Source organism: Alligator sinensis, unplaced genomic scaffold (genome assembly GCF_000455745.1).
Source record: "Alligator sinensis unplaced genomic scaffold, ASM45574v1 scaffold514_1, whole genome shotgun sequence".
In the NCBI taxonomy this organism is placed as follows: Eukaryota; Metazoa; Chordata; order Crocodylia; family Alligatoridae; genus Alligator; species Alligator sinensis.
The window spans coordinates 74,058-88,231 of NW_005842385.1; the positions used below are offsets into that span (position 1 = coordinate 74,058).

General features: G+C 42.4%; 1 pseudogene; it reads left to right on the forward strand.

Annotated features, from left to right (window-relative positions):
• The window catches only part of LOC102380579, a 54,964-nt pseudogene that overhangs the window by 5,851 nt on the left and 34,939 nt on the right, over positions 1 to 14,174 (forward strand).

Here is a 14,174-nt window from a genome sequence, read left to right on the forward strand (position 1 = left end):
ACTCTTTCCTGCCTATGCAGGGGGTCGGACTCGATGATCTATTGAGGTCCCTTCCGACCCTAACATCTATGAATCTATGGAGGGAGGCCATGCTCTTCTTGACCTGCTGCTCACAAGCAGGGAAGAATTGGTATGGATTGTAGAAGTGGATGGTAACTTGGGCAGTGACCACAAGATGCTTAAGTTCAGGATCCTGAGGAAAGGAAGGAAGGAGAATTAGGACCCTGGACTTCAGAAAAGCAGACTTTGACTTCCTCAGGGAACTGATGGGCAGGATCCCCTGGGAGGCCAGTCTGAGGGTGAAAGGAGTCCAGGAGAGTTGGTTGTGCTTTAAAGAAACCTTACTGAGAGTGAAGGAATGAATCATCCCAACACACAGAAAGACTAGTGAGTATGAGGAAAGACCAGCTTAGCTTAGCAGGGAACTCTTCAGTGTACTAAAACACAAAAAGGAAGCTTACAAGAAGTGGAAACTTGGACTAGCTACTACGGAGGAGTATAAGAATATGGCCTGGGCATTCAGGAAGGCCAAAACTCAATTGGAGTTGCAGCTAGCAAGGGATGTGAAGGGTAACAAGAAGGGTTTCTACAACTATGTCAGCAACAAGAGGAAGGTCAGGGGAAGTGTGGGTTTTTTACTAAATGGGGGCGGGAACCGAGTGAGAGGGGATGCAGAAAAGGCTGAAGTACTCAATGCCTTTTTTACCTCAGTCTTCACAGGCAAGGTCAACTCCCAGACTACTGCACCTGGCATCACAGTTTGTGGGGGAGATGAGCGGCCAACAGTAGTGAAAGAACAGATTAGGGACTGTTTAGAAAAGTTGGCTGCGTACAAGTTCGTGGAATTGGACGCAATACACCTGAGGGTGCCGAGGGAGTTGACTGATGTGATTGTAGAACTGCTGACCATTATCTTTCAAAATGCATGGTGATTGGGAGAGGTCCAGGATGATTGGAAAAGGGAAAATATAGTGCCCATTGTCACGGGACAGGGTCCTTAAGGAGGGCCATGATCTCCCAAGGCCCCTACTGTGCCAAGTCGGCCCAATGAGCACCCTCAATTCTCTCCCGCCACATCTTTGATAGTATGAATGATAGGGAGGCTGCCTCCAAGTCCTCTTGGACATGGTTGAGATTGGTTCTCAGGACCCCGTAGGTCCCCGGACCCCTGGTGGGTACTGCTCCAAGATGGGTGTCACAATCGGTGTTTCGGGGCACCCTAGCTTTATGGGCCATGCGTGGCTCCAACCAGCCCTTTACCACGCCCCAAGCCTCGCAGATGGAAATGACATTGTTCCATCTGGGCCTTGTTATAATTTGGCCCCCTGGTCCTCCCTGGGCTCTCCACAGCTCTGTCTCGCACTGCGCCTTCACTGGTGCTTGGGTCTGTGCACCCCCCCAATGCTGCGCCCTCTTTGGCGCTTGGGTCTGTGCACCCCAAATGCTGCACTTTCTCTGGCACTGGGGTCCCCATGTTGCCATGGGCCACCCCCTATGAGGCCTCCTCCTTCCCCTAATAGCTTCACCCAAACCACTGGTGTTATACAACAGTAAACCAAACACAAGCCCCTGGGTTGTAACATAAACTCAAGCCGGATAGCTATAACATCATTCAAACCCTACTGGGGAATACTCCGTCCTACAACAGTATCAGGAGCTGCTCGTGCAGTCAGGCCCCTCCGCTTTGCTTGCTCAGGGAGAGCTCCTTTGCTTGCTCAGGGAGAGCTCCTTCCCCCTTGGGTCCGAGCAGCGACGTGCCTTCCTGGCCTCAGCCCTGGGGTTTATATATTACCCAGGCCCTGCCCTTTCCAGTCAGCTGACTACTGGCAGGTGTGGGCCACTAGGTCGTTCTGGCTGCCCTAGTAACCAGCAGTTGGGGCTTCCAACTCACTGCTAGGGCTTCTCCCCTAGTAGTTTCAGCTCTGTAAAGGAGCAGGGCACTCTAGTGCCCTGTGACACCTGTCTTTAAGAAAGGGAGGAAGGAGGATCCAAGGAACTACAGTCTGCTCAGCCACACCTCAGTCCCTGGCAAGATCATTTAGCAGTCCTCAAGGAATCCATTTAAACACTTGGAGGACAGGTGATTAGGAACAGTCAGCATGGATTTACCAAGGGCAAGTCATGCCTGACCAACATGACTGCCTTCTATGATGAGATGACTGGCTGTGTGAATGTGGGGAGAGCAGTTGATGTGATATATCTGAACTTTAGCAAGGCTTTTGATACAGTCTCCCACAACATTCTTACAAGCAAGCTAAGGAAATCCAGGTTGGATAAATAGACTGTAAGGTGAATAGAAAACTGGCTTGATCATTGGGTTCAAATGGCACTAATCAATGGATCTATGTTTAGTTGGCAGCCAGTATCAAGTGGAGTGCCCCAGAGGTCAGTCCGGGGCCGGTTTTGTTCAGTATCTTCATCAGTGACCTGGAAGATGGGATGGAGTGAGCCTTCACCAAGTTTTCAGATGACACTAATCTGTGGGGAGTAGTAAATATACTGGAGGGGGTAGGACTAGGATTCAAAGAGGCCTCAACAAATTGGAGGTCTAGACCAGAAGAAATCTCATGAGGTTCAACAAGGACAAGTGCAAAGTCCCGCACTTAAGAGAATCCCATACACTGTTACAGACTGGGGACTAACTGGCTAGCATCAGCTCTGCAGAAAAAGACCTGGATGTTACAATAAGCTGAATATGAGCCAACAGTGTGCCCTTGTTGCCAAGAAGGCTAACGGCATACTGGGCTGCATTGGTAGGTGTGTTCCCAGCAGATCAAGGAAAGTGATTCTTCCCCTATATTTGGCACTGGTGAGGCCACATTTAGAGTACTGTGCCCAGTTTTGCCCCCCCCCCCCATTTAAAGGATGCAGACAAATTGGAGAGAGTCTAGCAGAGGGCAATGAAAATGATAAGAGGACTGGGTCATATGACTTCTAGGGAGAGGTTGAGGGAACTAGGCATATTGGGCACTTTTACATGTGCTCTGGGGGTTGGAAACTGTGGGGGGTGCCCAAATCTGAGAGCTGCTCTAATTAAAGCACCACGGAGTCTAGTGTAGCAACGTCCCCATGCTTAACAATGGCAGCAGGCGTACTTTTAAGTGTGGGGCACTGATACGTGAGATGCAGGAGGCTGCTGGAGTCTGGCAATTACCATGCTTCAGCAGACTCAGTTAATCGAATTGCTGGAATTCCAGCATGTTTGAGCAGCCTGTGCATCCATTTAGTCTGGAGAAGAGAAGACTGAGGAAGATTTAATAGCAGCCTTCAGCTACCTGAAGGTGGTTCCAAAGAGGATGGAGCTAGAGTGTTCTCAGTGGTGGCAGATGACAGAACAAGGAGCAATGGTCTCAAGTTGCAGCAAGGGAAGTTTAGGTTAGATCTTAGGAAAAACTTTCTCACAAGGTGGGTAGTAAAGTACTGGAACAGGTTACCCAGAGAGGTTGTGGTCTCTTCATCCTGGGAGGCTTTTAAGACCTGGCTAGACAAAGCCTTGCCTGGGATGATCTAGTTGGGATGGTCATACTTTGAGCAGGGGGTTGGACTAATGACCTCCTGAGATCCCTTCCAACCCTAATTTTCTATAATTTGTGACACCAGACAAAATGTCCATTTGCCTAGCGGGTAAAGTACAACAAAAGTGCAAAGGATTATGAGTGTCACAAATAGATTAATGTGCTAAACCTTTAAGTGCTAATAGAAAGATGCATGTGATGCTGGAAGGTTAAAAACTTATGCTAAACCTCTCTGTGTGACTAGTTGTATAATGGATGTGCCTAGAAATCTGTACAGGGTGAGACTGAACAAAGTGCGAGCAAAATCAGGAAAACTTGTACCTTGTCTCTTACCAGAGTGTTTAAATGTGACACTGATAATGTTACCTTGATTTCTTCCCAGACCTGTTACCTGCCAGGAATGGTGAAGAATTCACAGAACAATTCCTGCTTGAAGTGGTAGAAATCCTCCTGAATTATATTAAAAAATCTTTTGATGAGAAGAGTAAAGTTCTGGACTTTCATCACCCCCATCAACTTCTGGAAGGTTTGGAAGGATTGAACTTGGAACTGTCTGACTATCCAGAGCCACTGGAACAGATACTTGTTGACTGTAGGGATACTTTAAAATATGGAGTTAAAACAGGTATACCACAGAAGCAAAAATGATTCTCTCTCGTTGTCACAAGGCTTCATACACTTATGAAGTGTTGTTTAGAAGTGTGACATTTCCCTGAACTGAAACTGATTTGTACAGGAATCTTAGTTTTACCATGATTCATGATTACCATGAAATTCATGGTTTCTGAAAGATTATATTTTCCCCCAGGGTTCGATTTCTAGCAATTTTTTTTGTATTGTTTAGCTCTGAACACTTTTTTCAAAAAGTTGGAAATGTTTGCACTAGGGGGCATTCAGTTCTTCAGTTAACAATTTGAAGGAATGATTCCTTAATCACAGGAAATTGTCATATGCCTCACATTTTAGGCAGATCTGTTTTTGTCTTTTTTTCCCCCTTTGCAATAAAAGAAGGGAGGTTTCTAGAAGAGTTAGCCAGGTTTTCCAGTGATCTTTTTCAAAGCTTTTAGTTACTTTTGTGCAGTTTACATGTGAAGTAACAGGGAATTTACAAAGGTATAGGTGTGTCACATTGGGTTCAACACCATCCTTAGAACTAGAAATGGCTGGCTGAGAGTAATAGAAGGTTATAAGAATATTTGTTTTCTGGCCACATAAGATAAAATGACTAAGTCACTTGGATATTTTTGAAAATGTTAGCCACAGTCTAGTATAATGGATCAGCTATCTTGAAAAATTCCAAATCTTTGTGCAGGTAGAAAATTAATGTTTCACTGATAAATTAGGTGGCTAGGTTCACTACATCTCTTAGACCACTGACAACAGTTAAAAAGAAGGTGCAATGACATCTGATGTGCAATCGCGATAGTTGTGCCTCCTGCCATGCCTCATGTGCATGGCAGGAGGCATAATTGTGGGATCAGGGGTCAGAACCCATCAAGTTTGAATTCGTTTGAAATCTAATTAATGAAATCAGATATGAAATTGGTGCAATTAAACATATTTTCCCATTGTTAGCATAGAGTGGTATTCTGTCTTATGTCGCATACTAGTGCCAATGTCCTAATAACCAGCACACTGAAGTTAGCGCTTGGAACTGAGCTAAAAAATGTATTTTCTAACTCTCTCTTACAGAATCTGATTTATTTTGTATGTTTTCTTTTAGGACATCCTCGCTACTTCAATCAACTCTCCAGTGGTCTTGACGTCATTGGACTAGCTGGTGAATGGCTAACAGCTACTGCAAATACGAACATGTATGTACTGTAAATCCTGGTCATCTGTTACAAGTTAGAAACTGCTCTTAAGTTAGCCATTTCTTGCCACTTTTATGCAAGACAAAAGGCCTACTTGAAAGTAAGCAAGCATAGAATGATCATTCTTGAAGCATGGGGAAACATCTAAATCAATGATTTTGCCCATGTATTCATAAACTACAGACAATTCTAGAGAGACTAAATATGTTGTACAGCAAAGTGTTAGTAGCTCTTCTTGAGGCTCTTGAAGCTCTAGCTCTTGTAGCTTCATGGGGTGCTAATTCACTCTGTTTTCAGGATACTCTATGGACAATGTCTTAAAGCTATCATCAAATGAATTTAACACAATAGCTGTTAATAATTAGCAATATTTGGTTTGGAAGTGCTAATTAAAGAGAATAGTAGGTGGATTTGTAAATATAGCTTCTTAGCCCTGAATTAAGATATCCTGTTTCTTTTAGTGCAGCACTGAACAACAGAAAGTCAGAGCATCCCTGGTAATGATACAGAAGTAGATTCAATTCTATGTGTTCAAAGGTACATAGTCCCTCTCAGAGCTGCTCGAATTAAAGTGCCACCCTCCCCATCTCCAGAGCACATGAAAAAGGGGCCAAAATGTCCAGGAGGGCGGGGGGCAGATAGATTCCATTTCACCTCTTGGGTACATAAGTGCAATTCTGTTTCACCCTGTTCAGGTCCTACAAATCCATTAATGCATGTATTTCTGTAATACACTATCAACTTATGTTTATGACTGAATCCCAAAAAGACAGGGAGGGAGAGGAAGACCTACCCACTTTTTATATTAACATTTTTTTCAGGGACTTGAACAGAGTGGAATAGAGCCATGCATAGGCATTTTAGGGCAGGCAGGTCTAGGGGGGTGCAGTGGTGCAGATGTACCTCTTCTCCCCCATTTGATTCCGACTGCACCCAAACTTAAAACCCATGGCCTAGGAGGGGCAGTGGCATTCCTATTCAGGCAGTGCTGAGAGAGTCAGTTGACTTCATTGCTCATTAGCATCTCCCTGATTCCTGCTAATCTCTCTCCACTCCACAGGTGTTAATGACCCTCTATCATTTTTAGTGTTCCACTATCAAACCATCCTTCCTTCTGCAATTTTGCTGTCTGTTGGCCATTTCTGGTAATGTCTGTCTTCTATTTCACAGCCCTACAGACTCTTTTTAGCTCTAGATAAAGATTTAACTTGGGTGGTAATACTAACTCAGGTGTAGAAATGAGTGACAGAGAAGTATTGCAAGCACTGTAAAGACACTCAAGAAGACTAGATTTTGTTTTAGGAATATGAATGAGATGCACATATAACTATAATGACTACAAAACTAATGACACAATATATTTCACTATTTTGCCTTGTTTGTTGTGTTGTTTTAAATTGTATATATAAACTAGCAAATTAATGCACATTCCAATTGTTATGTTTATTTTTGCTTTGATACTAAATTGAATAATATAGTGCTATCCCCTAGCATATTAGTAAAGCTTCTAGTTTGTCCTTAACTGGAGAAAAATGTATTGCGTTATATAAAATGATGCCCCGTCCTTTTCAAAATTCTAGATCTGTCCATGTCTAGGGGTATGTTACATATGGACAAGCTAGAAGCAAAACAGATGTAGCAAAGCTGTTCCAACTTTAACACCACTTCATCCATAACCTTGAGGGAAGGACACACATAACACTTAGCTTAGTTTAAATGTGATTTAAACCTGAAATGGATGGGGATGTACAAGTCTATTAAAATGGTTTAAAGCATCCCAGAATGGTTCAAAAGTACCTGGAAACTCAGGTACACTCTTGAACCAATGCACTGTAACCTGGGTACATGTTACATGTAGACACCAGGCATTCTGTTCATGCATCTGGTTGGTCCTCCAGGCATCATACATTGCACTGCTTATCACCCCACTCCACTCCACTGCTGCAATGGACCACTCTGGTGCACATCCAGAACTCGACTGACCCTTTTTTCACCTTTTGTCTTAACGTTGAGCTCCTTTGCACTGCTTGTTCATTAAAAGTGCTTTCTCTCAACCAGGTGTGTCTTCACTCCCTACTTGATTGTGTCCCCTCATATTCCCTTAGCTGGGGACCTAAAAGGATATGTCCAAGCCCTCCTACTCCCCCACTCCACCTCATCGCCTCCATCCAGCTTCTCAAGTCAGGCAAAAACCCAGCAGACTTCTGTCAATTGCAAGCTACTGAAGTGTATTGAACTCATATTTAGGCAAAGAGAAAGCAGTAAAGTGAAAATGTCCCCAGCTACAGGTCACCTACCTCCTGAGACCTCCAAAGCATGGGTGCAAGTACATCCACCCACCCCATTCACCCAATGCAAGGCCTTGTGGGCTGGGTGCTCACTCACAGTCCCTTGTTGCAGATCCACAGCACTTCAACACCTAATGTGTTTTCAGTCTACCTTAATACTAAATTAAAGAGTATTCCTGGTTTGGTTTTCTGGTTAAACCACCATTCTCCCACATCTGTGGCGTATTTAGCAGGTCTATATTAAATAAAATTGTTTCATAGATTCATAGATTGTAGAGTTGAAAGGGACCCTGAAGGATCATCATGTCCAAACCACTGCCCCAGGCAGGAAAAGGACTGAGGTCAGATGACCCCAGGCAGGTGCCTATCTAGCCTCCTCTTGAAGACCTCCAAGTTAGGTGATAGTACCACCTCTCTTGGCAGCCTATTCCAGATTCTGGCCACCCTTACTGTGAAAAAGTTCTTCCTAATGTCTAACCTGAATCTACTCTCCACTAATTTGTACCCATTATTCCCAGTTACACCTGGGGGTGCCCTGGTAAATAGCGCATCTCCAACTCTCTGTTTTCCTCCCTTGATAAACTTATAGGCTGCTACAAGGTCTCCCCTCAGACGTCTCTTGTGAATGCTGAAGAGATCCAGATCCCTCAGCTCCCCCTTGTAGGGTTTTGTACAGAGGCCAGTAATCATATGAGTGGCTCTCCTCTGGACCCTCTCCAGATTCTCCACATCCCTCTTGAAGTGCGGCGCCCAGAACTGGACACAGTACTCCAACTGCGGCCTGACTAGTGCTGTGTAGAGGAGGAGCATCACCTCCTCCGATCCATTGGTCATGCATTTGCTAATGCACGATAAGATGCGACTGGCTTTGTTGATGGCTTCATTACACTGTTGGCTCATGCTCATCTTGGAGTCAAGAATGGAATGACTCCAAGATCCCTCTCAGCCACTGAGCTGTTGGGGAGGTCATCCCCCAACCTATAGGTGTGCTGGGGATTTTTCCTCCCTAGATGGAGTACCTTGCATTTGTCTTTGTTGAATTGCATCCTGTTCTTCTACTAGGTAAAATATAATCATATATTTATTTTAACCCCCCCCCCACAGTTGTTAAATAGAATCGAGAGTAATAATATGGGATTGTTAAAGGAAGAACATAAAACAACTACACCTTCAAGCCTTTAATGTTATGAAACAATATGACTGCATTTTACAGTAACCTTTATACAGTCACTGACTGGTAAATATTCTTATAATTTTTCTTTTATGTAAGACCAGTTTTAGCTTCACAAAGTTGATGACTCATATATTTATCTAAGCATACAGTGCTTTCAAACTTGTTATGTAATTTGGTTTTACAAAATAAAAGCTATTGTTTCCAGTGCTTCCTTTGGTCTACTACAGATCTTCCTCCTCTTTTTTCCACTCTTTGTTGTTGGGCTTCATTGTTTTTTTTTTTTAATGAATTCTATAGAAGTGTGTCTTTCATCTGAAGTTGGTTTAATATCAAGGTGTGGACATAACTGAGAGCATGGATGTAACAAATGAACCTTGCATTTCTCTCTAGTTCTTTATCCTCTTTCTCTAGCACTGTTTCTGTTGATCATTTTTATTTGAGAGTCTTCTAAAACTTGATCTATAACAGTCTTCTTGTAGCTTTCCATCTCAGCATTCCCTCATGTTTAACAGGGCCCTAACTTGACTTCAAGCTAATGCTTGGTGCTTTGGTAACCTGTTCTATAGTTTTGTCTCATTTTGTACACCAAATGTAATGACTGAGATGCACTATACTGAATAAAAGACAGCATTATCTATAGTTTCAAGTACTACTATAGTTTCAAGCAAAAATTTACTTGAGGTATGATCCTGAAATGTTGGATTATTTTAATCTTTTGAGATGTGATTTAGGAACACTGAGTACCTCTACATGTTCATTAATGCACCGTAATTAAGGTGCATTAAGTTTAGTACCTATAATGATAGGTACTAACTTAATGTGCCATAATCAGTGCTACTGCACATTAGCACAAACAAATGTTTTTTTTGTGACATTAATGCACAGCAGACTAAATCTACTGTACATTAGCATATTAGCATGGGTTTTGCCCATCACACTAATGCAGAGTAGAAGTAGTCTACCATGCTCGAAGCATCTCGTGTAGACACTCCCACTCAGAAATAAATCTAGTGAAGTGAGTATTTACACTGCTGCCAGTGAGATCAGATTGCAGATACCAGTTTTTAGGTAGAATCATAGGAAATTAGGGCTGGAAGGGACTTAATGTGGTCATCTAATCCAACCCTTTGCTCAAGGCAGGGTCATCACTGACTAAATCACCCTAGTCAAGTATCAAAGCCTTGGCTGGGATAATCTAGTTGGGGATGGTCCTGCTTTGAGCAGGGGGTTGGACTAGATGTCCCTCCTGAGGTCCCTTCCAGCCTTAATTTTCTATGATTCTAAGTATCTGTCTAACCTGGTCTTGAAAATTTCCAGAGATGGAAAATCCATATCTCCTGTAGGTATCCTGTTCCAAGCTTGATCACCTTAAAGTCAGAATGTTCTTCCTAATATCCTACCTAAATTTCCTCTACTGAAGTATGACACCATTGCTCCTAGTTCAGTGATAGATAAAAGCCATTTCCATCCTCTTAATCAACCTTCAGGTATTTGAAGACTGTTATTACATTCCCACCTTGTTTTTCTCTTCTCCAGACTAAATCTTGTTCTTTCAGTCTTTCCTCACAAGTCATGCTTCCCAGGTCTCTAATAATTTTTGTTGCTCCTTCCAATCCGTCCAGATTTTTCCTGAAGTGTGGAATCCAAAACTGACCACAGTATTCCAGTGTTGAGTAGAGTGGAAGTATCACTGCCCCTGATTTGCAAGTGATGCTTTTGCTAATACAACACAGTATGTGGCTGTCTGTCTTTCTGTCTTTCTTTAAAAGAACGTTGTTGGCTTACATTCAGCCAATGGTTCACTGTAAACCCCTTGTCCTCAGCAGGACTATGTCCTAGCTAGTCATTCCCCAATCTGTATTTGTGCATGCCATTATTCCATCCCTTTCTTCCAGATAGACATTGAGCCACTGATTATTGCTTACTGAGCATAGTGATCCAGCCAGGTATATAGCTATTTTTCCCAGTCTGTGTTTTGTCTAATGTATATTTCCTGTAATGACAGTGTGTTGGAGCAGCCTCCCTGCATGTGTATAGGTGTCCTTTGTGCTGCCCCTGTGTCATGAAACTCGTGTTCCAAAAATAGCCTGCTGCTATGTTTTAAACATTTTAGGTTTACATATGAAATAGCTCCGGTGTTCACTGTCATGGAGGAGATCCTTCTCAAGAAAATGCATGAAATGATTGGATGGGGAGAAACTGAAGCAGATGGAATTTTCTCACCCGGTAAGTACAACAAGGAAATTCTCCTTGCTTATGGGCCTGGTCCTACTGAAATCGGCAGGAATCTTTTATTTGCTCCAATTCAGATCTGGCTCTTAAGGAAAGCTGCAATAAACATGTATAAAAAAGGGGGACAAAATACCCTGGACAAGATAGAAAATAACTTGAGCCTTTGCTTTAACTCCAAAGCAAATTTGAATTGAACTTTCAGTGACATATGAAAAACTCCATTTGAATTATTTAAAAATATTATGAATCTTGTCAAAGCACAAATAGCAACATTTGCAATACAACATGATGAGATATAAAAGGGCCACATTACTAATTATCAGAAATCAGTTCTTGGTACAATGATGCAGCAAGCACAGAGGAGGAAATCATATGAATGTGAATTGTGCTCCTCAGTAGGCATGTCTACACATGAAATTAATGTGGCTGAATAAACTCTGGTGTATTACTCTAATTTATTGCTCATGGGCGCAGCATCTACATGTGTACCCGGGACCACAGCACATTGAGCCCCAAATGGTAGGGGGCCCCAGGGGTCAGCTTGGTAGCCCAGGGCTGCCCCCCCCTGGCTCAGCATGTTGAAGAGGGGCTGGCTGGGGCACGAGGATGCTTTAGCATGGAGCTAGCCAAAAGCACACTTGTGTCCCAGCCAGCCCTTTCAGTGTTTACATGTGTGTTGTGGTGGAGTAAGTAACTCTGCCATAGGATAGTATTTGTCTGGTAGCAGTAACCTATGATGGAGTTAATTAGTTTTATCCATCCTATTAGCACCACACATGTAGATGGCGACGTTTTACTGTAGAGGTAATTAGTCAACTCTGTGGTAAATGTCTCATGTAGATGTACCCAGCATCTCCCTTTGCTGTTAGAGAGACAAACATGAAGGATTGCAGGGGGAGGAATATTGACATGGAGGTCACACATCTTAAAAGATTTATCAGGGTAGGACTCTCAGCAATTGCTCTTATCAGCCTGGGAAAATGCACATTGGGTAAAAGAATGAAGAAAACATTTTATAGTCCAGGGCTGGCTGGCAGTGTGTAGGAGTAGTCTGCTATCAGAATAAGCATCCAGCTCTACAAGCTGGGGGCTCTCAAGGATTTGGAGAGCTTTGTTACTTTACACCAGTAGATGATTCTGGCCCCATATTGGTAATAAGGTGATCCTCATATTCCTGGGGGAAATAAACTATTTTGATGAAAACAAGATTATTTCTTTCTCTTTCCTACTGGCAGGTGGGACGATATCGAACCTCTATAGCATTCTAGTGGCTCGTTACAAGTATTTTCCTGAGGTTAAAACTAAAGGCATGGCAGCACTTCCACAAATTGTATTGTTTGCCTCTGAACACGTAAGTTCACTTATGGCATGCAAAACTCTTCATCCAGATACTGTGTTTAGTTTGCAAGACATGTCACTAAGCATCCAGAAGCACACAATTGAGAACAAAGTGCTTTTTCTGCTGGTAAAAGGTTGAGTAGGATTTTTAAAAGTATCTCATTGATTTAGGCAGACAATGTCCTATGTCCTTAGACCAACATGGCTACAACCTACACCCCTGTCTCATTGATTTAGGAACAGTAGCAGTCCTATTGCAAGTCCTAAGGACTCTTGCTTTAATGTCTAACACAGAAAGAATGATGGAGTTTTGTGTCACCTGTATTTAAGAAAACTTTCTGTCTGTTATTTTAAGAGCCATTATTCAATAAAGAAAGCAGCAGCAACCCTTGGGATTGGGACAAATAATGTAATTGCAGTAAAGTGTGATGGCAGGTAAGACCTTTGCTGTCTTCCACTAAATGTTTTTGTGCATTTATCATTATCTGGTGCAATATGGTGTCTAGCATCTGTGTCTTACAGTGAATCCTACTTCATAAAATGTTCTTCAATTACACTAAAAGGAGAATTAGCTAAAAGTAAGAGGGCACTTCACTTACAAATCACCTTGCCTCTCCTTTCAGCCAGTTTCCAAAAGGGTGGAAATTAATTCCTTTTATTCTTCTCTTTAGTGCATAGCCCGGTCTCATTTCTGTAAGCCACAGTTTTTGTTCTTGTTTTGTTTTTACAAGACCAAGCAGGATAGCCCTAACCTCAGGGTTCCCTGCTTCATCCAGGATTAAGACTGGCAGCTGCACCAAGGGCCATGGAGAATAATTCATTTATAAATACAGATCCAATTTTTTAGCTCCTCTTTGGGTGTGTCTACACGTTGCCATACAGTGACATTGCAACCGCCAGTACTGTGCTATGTGCATGGTTAGATTTCACCTGTATTTCACCCTAGCGGTGCACTAAAAAGGAGGGAGCACACTGCTACAGTGAAGTAGCTGTCAATTATGTGTTGTCTCATGTGATCGCTATGTCGCTATAGTGCATCACTATGCGACATAGGGCAACGTGTAGACATGCCCATTAGGTATTTTCTCCTTTTCTGTCTAAGGCAAGCTAAAGGGAAGTAAGTGTGAGTTGTACCTCAGGAAGGATGGAATAAAAACTAGATTCTATGAGTAGCACATCCCCATCAAGCTCCTCAGAAGCAAAAGCAGTGATGTATGCATTTTTGTGTATAGTAAAGGATTGGATCTACTTCCATTACACCTGTACAGTAGGGGAAACAGTCTGGCTTACCTTTAAACTTGCTCTTTATAATGCCCTCCCCTTTACCTTTTTATTTTCATTTTTTGAAGTGGATGCTTGATTTTTCCTTTTGCTAGTGTTTGAGAAAGGCTTATTAAGTTGGGATGAGGAATCATGTTTCTTTATCACATTTGGTTCTGGGAATATAGGAAGGAATGCATTAGGGGATTCCTGTAATTCTGTTTCAGGTACAGTGTTGTTAAGAGTTATAGAGGCCTTAGGCACCTGCACTGTGAAAATTAAATTTGAATTTTTTATTACTTAGGAGTACTTCACATTGTAAACTGATGATATTGTGGAAGAGAAAACCTGTTATCATTAAAAACTGTAAAGTTTGATTTGCCTTGGGATTTCTTTCTGGAAGAGAAAAGTATCTGATTTGTAATAGATTGTTTAAAAGGCATCTATTATGTTATAGATGTGAAGGGACAGTTTGGGTGAAATTTTGATACTTGATATTTTTTCCACATTTGTTTTATTGGTCTTTGCAGGGGTTTCTAAAAGCTATGGGTAC